We start from the raw sequence: 9,721 nt of genomic DNA on the forward strand, positions 1-9,721 counted from the left end.
TAATTACTTAGCCACCCTCAGAATATAGTTCAATATTCCTCTCTATGGTAGAAAATTAATGGATGACATTGCTATTGCTAGAATATTAATAAATTTAATATTAACCCATAATGCATTCTAGATGGAAAAGGCAAATTGTAATGAAATTGGTTTGAAAAACTAACATGACCATTTGAAACAACTCAACATTTTTAAGAATTATTTCCATTTGCATTTACAGAAAAAACAATCTTTGTCACACATACCCATATGAAAACAAAAATACAGAAGTTTGTTCTGAAACCATAATTCAACATGGTGACATTACAATTATTTCTGAGCTTCAGTAAGCTATTTTCCTTTCACTGAACACCACTCATAATTTAATTGTTTAAAAAACTTTTGAAGGCAAGTAAAGAGTTAAGTATAATCTTAACACTTTTGTTCTAATATGAAATAAAACCATAATTTCATATATAACCATAGTGTGAATTAAAGGAAAAAGGTAAGCAAATAACTGTATTTAGAGAGGTCACCATTACTTCACGGTCACTGTTTCCGCTAAGTATCCACTGGAAGCACACTCTTCAACAAAATTGTTACTCTAGAGTCCACAAATATTCAAATCGCCAGTTTTAGCTTTTCACAGTACTTTTGATTATAACACCATTACCACAACTTCTTGCAACAATGCTCACTGAGAATTAAAATAAAGGTGATTCTATTGTCAATTAATGAATCACCATATACAATACTGATCTTAATGCTTTATATGACATACAGATGTGTTTATGACATTTAACATAATCTACATCAGCATCTGCTTTAGTGAAAACTTTTCACTCTTTTCCTAAAACTAAAGTTGTAATTTACCGAAAAATAAATAATAGCTCTCCAAAAATACACAAAAACAAAAAATGTACATACAAAAGCCATAATAGCACAATACACTTACTTTTACCCTCACTTCCTAAATTCATGTTAAAAGAAATGTCTTTTGTATGTTTACCTTTTCCACAGACTGTTCGAGTACTGCCAAGGTAACACAGATTTTAAAACTGACAACTAGAGTACTTAGCAGTTGCCAAAACAACACAGCTGGATTCTTAAAGGGAAAGTACTCTTGGGTAATGTACACCTAATTACAGCTTGAGAGAACCTCCTCTTCATATAGTAACAGATGATACAAGACACAAGAAAAACATACTGTGCTAAAAACCCGAAAAAAAGTTGGACAATATTTGCTTAAAAATACATATGCTATTGTTCACACATCACAGCAGGCCTTTCTAATACGACATTTATTGGAATCCCAATTTCGCTGTAAACTAAAATGCAGGTTAACACTACGTTACATTCAAGCTACACACGGTTCCCTGCTGGACCTTAACGGGAGGCTCACTTCACAGCTCGGGAATCTATTTCGGATGTGAGCAACAATTCTATACTCACACTTTTAAAGAAAAACTGTTTTTAATTCAGGATTGCTCACCTTATCCAAACTTGTTTGCACTATCTCACTTTAACCCTCACTGCTCACAGGCACGAAATCGAGCCAAAAACCAAGGTTTCTAAGACAAAAAAAATCTTCCCTGCGTGCTGGGATCTACCTGAATGGCAGGAGGCAGCCAGCGGTTCCCGGTGCAGCCCCTTCGTCCCCGCCTTGTCTCCCCGCACGGTCGGGGGTCCGCAACCGCAGGTGTCCGCGCCAAGCACTGACCCCGCCACTGACATCTACACACACTCTCGCAGAATTCGTACCTAAACGTTCCGCCCCGTTAGACCAGTCTTCTCCCAAGGCAGAAGCGGGGGAACTTGCTTCAAGTCCAACGGGGCAGAAGGCCCCACACTTGGGGCTAATCTCTTCGGGTAGACCCCCGGACTCGGAAGGCAAGGGGAAGGAAAGGGCCCTCGGGGCGCACTGCCTCGGAGAAGCTCCAGAGTCCCCAGAGAACTCCTTCAACTTTCAAGGAGGCGACGTCCATCAAAGCCTCCCGGACCCAAGCGGTGCGCGCCCGGGGAGGCTGCTCGCCACCAGTCCGCGCGGCGGAGCTCCCCTCGGCCCGCCCAGCCGAGCCCCATCAGCCCCCCGGCCCGCCCTCGGGGCACCCCGCCCCCACCTTCCCGGACGCCTAGCTCCACCGCGCAGACCCCGACCCTACCACCCCTCGCCGCCTCCCAGCCCCCTGCCCGCCCCGCTGACGCGCGCCCGCGACCCTGGCCCCCTCCCAGCCGGACATGGCCTCGTCCATGGGTCCCCGGAGCCCTGCGGGCGACCCTCTCGGCCGTGCCGTCCCCCCCGACCCAGCACCCACACCCAACCCCTACTCGCCCCCCAAGCGAGACGCAGCCCCCCTGCAGCACTGCCCGCGCCGCGGACTGAGCCCCGCCGTTCGAGGCCCTCACCGTGTCTCCGGCGCAGCTGGCGGGCGCTCACACGCCACAGCCCGGGCCCGCCACCAGCGCTCCGCGCCGCCCGGAGCCGCCTCCTTCAGCCCGGGACTCGCCGGGACATCCGCGCACGAATCCCCACACCGGGGCTATTTTTAGGAGACAGGCCCCAGTCAGACCGGAACTCGTTCTGCAATGCGCGTGCGCACTTCGTCCGGTGCCTTGGTGTCCCTCCGCCAGCCCTGCCTTTCCCTTCCTTCCTCGCTTCTCCTGATCGGTTTCTTTTCAGGGCTGAATTATCCTCTCAGTGGGTTCTAGAGTACTTGGAAAGGGAAAGGCAAGGCTAGGGCAAAGAGAGTCACAGTGCTTGGAAGCGGGCGCTATTCCACAAGGACGTGGGGGCGGACTATGTTTTTCCGGGTGGGTGAGGAGACGATCACCCGGCACAGGAAGGAGATGACGGCGGCTTGGCGCCGGGGCCGCGGGCTGGAGCTCGCTTCCCTCTGAAGGACCGTGTTCTCCTGGAAGGGATACTGGTCACTTGATGAGAGCCCGGGCGCCTCCCAGGGCGGGGCGGCCCGGCGGCGTCGCGCCCTGCCGCCCCCGCTCCCCGGCTCAGCCGCCGCCGCCGCCTCCCTGTCCGGCCCGCGGGAGCCCAAGCCGGGAGCGGCTGGGTGACGCGGCGCGTGGCAAATCGACGCGCGTGGCAAATCGACGCGCGTGGCCAGCGGGGCAGCCAACCCAGGCGGCGGGGCGGGGCGGGGCGGGGTTCCCGGGGGCGGGTCCGGGGCGCGAGGCCGGCGGCCGCCTGGAGTCCGGGGACAGGCGGATCCTTCGGGACGCCCGTTCAGCCTCCTCCCTCCCTCGAGGCGCCCTCAGCCTCCCAGATGTGGGCTCGCCACGCCCGCGTTGTAGTCAGGGCGGCATCTGTGCTCGCGCCGGGACACGGGCAGGTCACCCTCAGGAGCAGACACAAGGGGACCGGAGAGAATGGGACTTGAAGGGCCTTTGAGGGCAAGGAGCCCCTTTCAGACTGGCCATCCGAGCTCCCTACGTCCCAGGACAGTAGCAACCTCCTATCGCGACAATAATAGTACTAGGATGCCTGGGGTGGTAAACTATGTGATGGATGCTTTGCATATGACCGCTTATGTAATCCTTACAACAGCCCCATGAAGCAGATTCAGTTTCTATTCCCATTTTACAGATGAGGAAAGGGAAGCTGAGCGCTAAAGTGACCTGTCAGGGTCACAGCTTAAGAGGAGGGTCCTGAGGACATGAACTAGTGACCACTCTGCCTGCTGCCTTTTCTGAGAGAAGTGCAAAGGGGATAGGCTGGGGGCAGCTGTTGTGTTTTCTGGGGCTATTGATTTTGTTGAGAGAGGTCTTTAGAAGATGAGCCGTTGTGGGTCCTCATCCTGCACGCCACTCACCTTCGAAGAGTTTTTCGGGACCACAGTGCCTGCATGCGCCCCCAGAGGTGCCTGTGTAATGGACACAAAGCCAAATGGTTGTTTGCATTTGAAGATGAGAAATTCAATCCCACAGCACTTAAAACAAAGTGGTTGGGGTGGGTGAGCAGATGAGCAGAGGCCGTGAGCAGAGGAACTGGGAAGTTACAAAGGAAACCAGAGGCTGGCTGGCTTCCTCCCTCAAGGACAACGGGGCAATGTGCTGGGGAGAGCCCAAAACAAAGGCGGCACATAGATAGCAGACGCCAGAAAATAAACCTGGAGCTCTGCTGAGAGCTCCACAACATCAGTGTTCAGGGGAGCCAGCAAAAGGGACTGCAGGGAGGTTTTTAAAACATGTCAAAATGTGGTGTAAATCAGCAAGTCATGTGGAAATGCATGCTTTTTAACCTGCCAGAAGCTGCAGAGCCAGCTGGATTTGGCTCTTCCGCTCCAGGAGAACAGACTCTTCTGCTCTGGATGTGAAGAATAATGCTCAAGCTGATACTTATTCTTTAAAGCTTAGGGTCTGGAGTGGGTGCACAGTGATCAGGGGCCCCCTCCTTGCCACCTGCTCTCACCCTGGAAGGAGAAGAGGCAATGGGAACAGATTGTTCCAAATGATGTTTTCACCCTCATTGCTCCTCTCCAGCTCCCACCCTTCCAGAAGTTGAGCCTCCTGAGGCACGGAAGACTCAGCTCAGACTGCCCACCCCTTACCCATTCCAATGCTATTGTTACCCCCAAAAGTAAGGCAGAGAACTCGACTATGAGTCCAGCCAAAGCAGAAATTGAAAGTGTTTGCATCACCTTAGGGAGGGCCTCTCTCCCCACCACTCCCTCCCTGTCAAAGCCCTTGTCTGAGAATTGCAGGCAATGGTAAGAAGGAGGAAAGGAAGGAGAGAAGGAAGGGAGGAAGGTTAAGTTTAAGAATTCTGGAGCACAGCTATTAGCAGAGTACAATCACTGTTATTTGTAATTAAAGCAACCAATTTTAGGAAATTGCTACAGCCTCTGTTCAGCTGTTGAAAACCTATGTCTGAAGTCTAGTGTCTCTAGCAACTTCCAGTGCTCAGCTCGGCAAAGACCCTGTGCTGAGCACTTAAACGTGTGCCACTGGCTTGGAAGGCACTGAGGAGCAGCATCTGTCAGTCTTTCCTCACTGTCTGGCCTCCTTAAAGGCACTCAGCTGGGCGCAGTGGTTCACGCCTGTAATCCCAGTAGTTTGGGAGGCCAAGGTGGGTGGATCACTTGGTCAGAAGTTCGAGACCAGCCTGGCCAACATGGCGAAACCCCCATCTCTACTAAAAATAGAAAATTAGCCAGATGTGGTGGCTACCAGCTACTCAGGAGGCTGAGGCAGGAGAATCGCTTGAAGCCAAGAGGCAGAGGTTGCAGTGAGCCAAGGTTGCACCACTGCACTCCAGCCTGGCAACAGAGCAAGACTCCATCTCAAAATAAATAAATAAATAAATAAAAATAAAAGGGTACACACGTGACCAGGTGTTTCTGAGCTGCAGGGGCTTTGCACTGGGCCAGGCACTGAGATACAGAGGTGAGAAGGAGCAGCCCTTCAAAGGGGCTGGCAGGCGATGGGGAGGATACACCTTAAAACACAATCCATTATAAGGGGTTTCCTAGGGTGCAGGAAGAACACAGGTGATGAGTGTCTTAGGAAGGACAAGAAAGAATTAGAGTAGGCTTCTTAGAGGAGGAAATGCCCACCGTGAATCTGGAAAACCTCCTGATAGGATGCAAAAGTGGCCCTCACTGTGTCTGAATAAGCCTCTTGTGGAGGAATGGGGTGTCCCAGTAGATTGGGCCCCCATTGACAGCAGTGGTGACCTACTCATTTGCACACTTCTGTTACCTCTTCTTCTTTCCCCCCTCACTTCCTGGGATCACCTTCCAAACACTCTACCTGCACTAGAATCTTTGGGAGTCTGCTTTTCAGAGGACCTATTTGATGCAGATGCTACCTGAGATAAGAAAGAGGACCTGAATGAAGACAGTTTGCTAATACAAATGAGAAAGCAGGGGCAAAACAGAGAGCTGTTTAGAAGTCACAACTCACTGGCTTGCTGACCTTTGAACCAAAGCTTAGGGAGAGTTGAGGAGTCCCAGTTGCCCCCCAGGTTTCTTGTTTAGACTCCTGGGTGGACAGTAGCAGCATTATTTAAGTGGGGAACACTGGAGGAAGACAAGATGGAAGGAGCTGGGGATGGACAGAAAGAAATAGGATGAGTTCCATTCCTGTTGTGTTGAATTTGAGATGCCTATGGGACAATATCTCCTTAGCCTCAGGAGCTGGAGAAAGATACAACTAGATGAGACTGGACACATTAGCAGGGGACTTCTTGGAGGAAGAAAAAAAGTTTTGTTTTTTTTGTGTTTGTTTGTTTGTTTGAGATACAGTCTCACTCTGTCAGTCAGGCTGGAGTGCATGGCGCCATCTCAGCTCACTGCAACCCCCGCCTCCATGGTGCCCACCGCCACATCCAGCTAATTTTTGTATATTTAGTAGAGACAGGGTTTTTCCTTGTTGGCCAGGCTGATCTCAAACTCCTGACCTCAGGTGATCCACCAGCCACAGCCTCCCAAAGTGCTGGGCTTACATGCACAACCCACCACACCTGGCCAGGAAGAAAAATTTAAGCAGATTTTTGAAGTTGAGGCATATGGGCTAAAGAAAAAGGGAAATGACTTATGAAGTAGAAGATGACCAGAGGGAGGAGGTCAGGGAGAGGAATGGATTCATCAAGGAAGAAAGTAAGTTCACCAGAACCAGGGAAAACTAGAGCAAATGAGTGATTGGGGTAAAATGAGCTTTGAAGGAGTTTTGTGAGCCACTCGAAGACAGAAACCATGACATGTTCAATCTTCTGTCTCCAACACTTACAGAAAGTTGGTATTTTTAAAGTATGGTGTGAACCAAGCAAATTATCTCAATAAACATTTCCATATCTCAATCTTGTATGAGAATAAATAAAAATTGAAGGCTTTTAATCTCTTACCCCAAATTACTAGTAAATTCTCACTCCAAATTTAACTTTGTATAAAGACTTGTCTCCCATTGAGAAATGCCACATGTAAGAAACTATGCTTTACTTGTTACATCAAAGATCTAGTGACTTGTAACTATTTCAGATGATCAATATTCTACACTATTAATTAAACCTAAAGATAAAAACAGAATCTGCTTTGTTCTGTTCATGGAAAGTTCTTTAGATTTCAGATCCCTAATGTCTGTGTGCCAGAGAGAGAAAATTGTACACTTCTTTTCTATTGCAAGTTCAACGATAAATGCCCAGATCTGTAATAAGTGATGTTTTACAATAAAAGGAACTATGTTTCCTTACAGAAATGGTTGATTCCAGGACTGGGAGAAGAAAAAAACAAGATGAACTCGTGGTACCAGAAAACAAGGAAGTGCTCAAAAAATGATGGGGCCATGTCAAAAGTAATAAAATAAATATTCATGAGCCTGTACAGATATGAATAAATAATTAAATGAATAAATGAGAGAGAAGGTACAGATCTTCCTTACAGAAGAATTCCAACTATAAAAGGTAGAAGGAATAAGGAGAATACAAAGCCATCATTAGGCAGACACCACCATTAGTAATTGTTGCAATGGGTGAAAGGATGATGAGAAGCAGGACATTCGCGTAGTCTCAAAGTAGTTTCCTACAAGATATTTATTAATTACAAAGAGAAAAATAGTAACTTTACAGTAGAGAAACCCAGCAGACACCACCTTAAGCAAGTGAACAAGGCTAGCATCATCAGTAATAAAGTATGTCAATATCACGTACGCTGTCATAAGATGCAGTGAGACGAGCATCTCACTTCTTTGGTATTCTTGCTAAAAATGTATAACCTGAATCTAACCATAAGAAAACATCAGACAAACTGCAGTTGCGGGGATATTTTACAGAATAACTGATCAACCGCTCATTAAAACTGTTTCAGAGTGGAGGAAATCAAAGAGACCTGATCACTAAATATAAAATGTGATTCTGTATTAGATCCTGGTGCAGAAAAGAGGCAGAAGTAGGAAAACTGGTGAAATTTGAATAAGGTCTGTAGTCTATGAGTATACAATAGTGTTATCTCAAATCTCAATGTTAGTTTCCTGATTTTGATAATCATACTGTCCTTATGGAAGCATTCAATGAATTCTCTGCACAATTTTTTTTTTTTTATACAGAGTCTCGCTCTGTCACCAGGCTCGCTGCAACCTACACCTCCTGGGTTCAAGCAATTCTCCCGCCTCAGCCTCCTGGGTAGCTGGGACTACAGGTACTTGCCACCACACCTGGCTAATTTTTGTACTTTTAGTACCATGGTCTCGATCTCTTGACCTCATGATCTGCCCACCTCGGCCTCCCAAAGTGCTGGGATTACAGGCGTGAGCCACCGCGCCCAAACCTCTGCACCATCTTTAAAACTTTTGGTAGGTCTAACGTTATTTCAGGATAAAAAAATTAATTGATAACATATTTTAGTATTCTCTGCTTTACTCAGTTCCCCAGTTTTAACCCTCTTATGGAGTTAATATATCTGGTATAAAGTATTTTTACAATACCTTACAATGGTGAATTCAACTTCAGTTTGGGCACTATTAAGACCATTGGAAAATGTTTATAAGTATGAATGTGTTAAGGTGACCAATGTGCTGAATTGAGGAGGGAAATCACAGAAAATAGCAAAATGTTTGCAGTTATTACACAAAGTCACAGGGTTCCATGTCCACCATGTGGCTATTCCTAAACATCAGAAACTGACGCATGGACATGTATAATGTGGCCCATTACATCCTTTTCAGGCATTGAAAGGAGTGTTTTCACTTTTCTTATTTTAATATCACATGGGCTTTTATTCTTGAATGGCTAATGATGAAAAGGATGAATTCAGGTTCTCAAAGAAGCAGATAAAAGAGCTTTTCTTTGCTCAGTTTATATTCTTACATGTGGAAGTCTACCTAAAGATTAAATAAACTTTTAAAATATAAGAAATCAAATATTTGACAGCTGGATGTTTTACACAATTGAACTTCAAATAAGTCTTTCAATTTCTATTATATGTTGTCATTTTGCTATATTTTTTCTACCGTACAGAGTTTATTCAGACTTTGTGATTCTCTCCACAACCAACAATATATTCACATGTCAATTACAGTAGTTCGAAACCTTGAGTTTATTTTCTTTTCACGTTTTAAATTCTATCCAAAAAGAGCCTGCATTTCACACATCTCCCGTATCCCACCCACATTGACCCTTGCATATGTAACCATCATGATCTCTGTCTACTGTTCCCTTTGCCTGTGTATTTTTGTCACAAAATTTCTTCTAAAGGCTTGACTTCTCCTACCAAGAACCCTTTGGTTCCCCTTCAGTAATCTCTTTTGAAATGCATTCCAGGCATTATCAGACTCTACCATGCCTATTAAGATGTCCATTTAGACCAATTCTGGGTCTGGATGTCCCTGAAGACCTTGTACAGAGAGAACGGTCAGTTCTCTCCGTGATGGCTACAAAGAGAGTACAAATCATTTCCAGATTGCAACTCATCATCTAGCAAGGATTTATATCTGTTAGAATTTTCCAATGTTGGGATTGGAGACAAATCTGGGAGTGACTGAAAAGGAATGACCACAGATTTTGGAGTCAAAAGTTCCTCTGTTTAAATCACATCTCTTACCATTTCTTTCATGTGTTATATTGGGCAAATTGCTCAACCTCTCCAAACCTCAATTTTCCTGCATATAAAAGTTGATGATGAAAGGTTATCATAAAAGATGATAACCTTGGGTAAGATAGCCTTATTCAAGGTTATTAAAGCACCTCCATAAGCTACATGTACCAACATAGATAATAGTTACATGTGTGGTCGTTCAC

General features: G+C 46.2%; 1 protein-coding gene across 12 annotated transcripts in view; it reads right to left on the reverse strand.

Annotated features, from left to right (window-relative positions):
• Positions 1-2,506, reverse strand: part of MEF2A (myocyte enhancer factor 2A) — a 143,771-nt gene extending 141,265 nt beyond the window's left edge. For all 12 annotated transcript variants that reach the window (XM_064376246.1, XM_064376243.1, XM_064376245.1 and 9 more), the window contains exon 1: positions 2,386-2,506. The gene's annotated coding sequence lies outside the window, so the exon portion shown is untranslated. The remainder of the gene's footprint in view (positions 1-2,385) is intronic.
• Between the last annotated feature and the right edge of the window lie 7,215 nt (positions 2,507-9,721).

This window comes from Aotus nancymaae, unplaced genomic scaffold (assembly GCF_030222135.1).
Source record: "Aotus nancymaae isolate 86718 unplaced genomic scaffold, 86718_ANA_hifiasm-v0.15.2.pri h1tg000014l, whole genome shotgun sequence".
Taxonomy (NCBI): Eukaryota; Metazoa; Chordata; class Mammalia; order Primates; family Aotidae; genus Aotus; species Aotus nancymaae.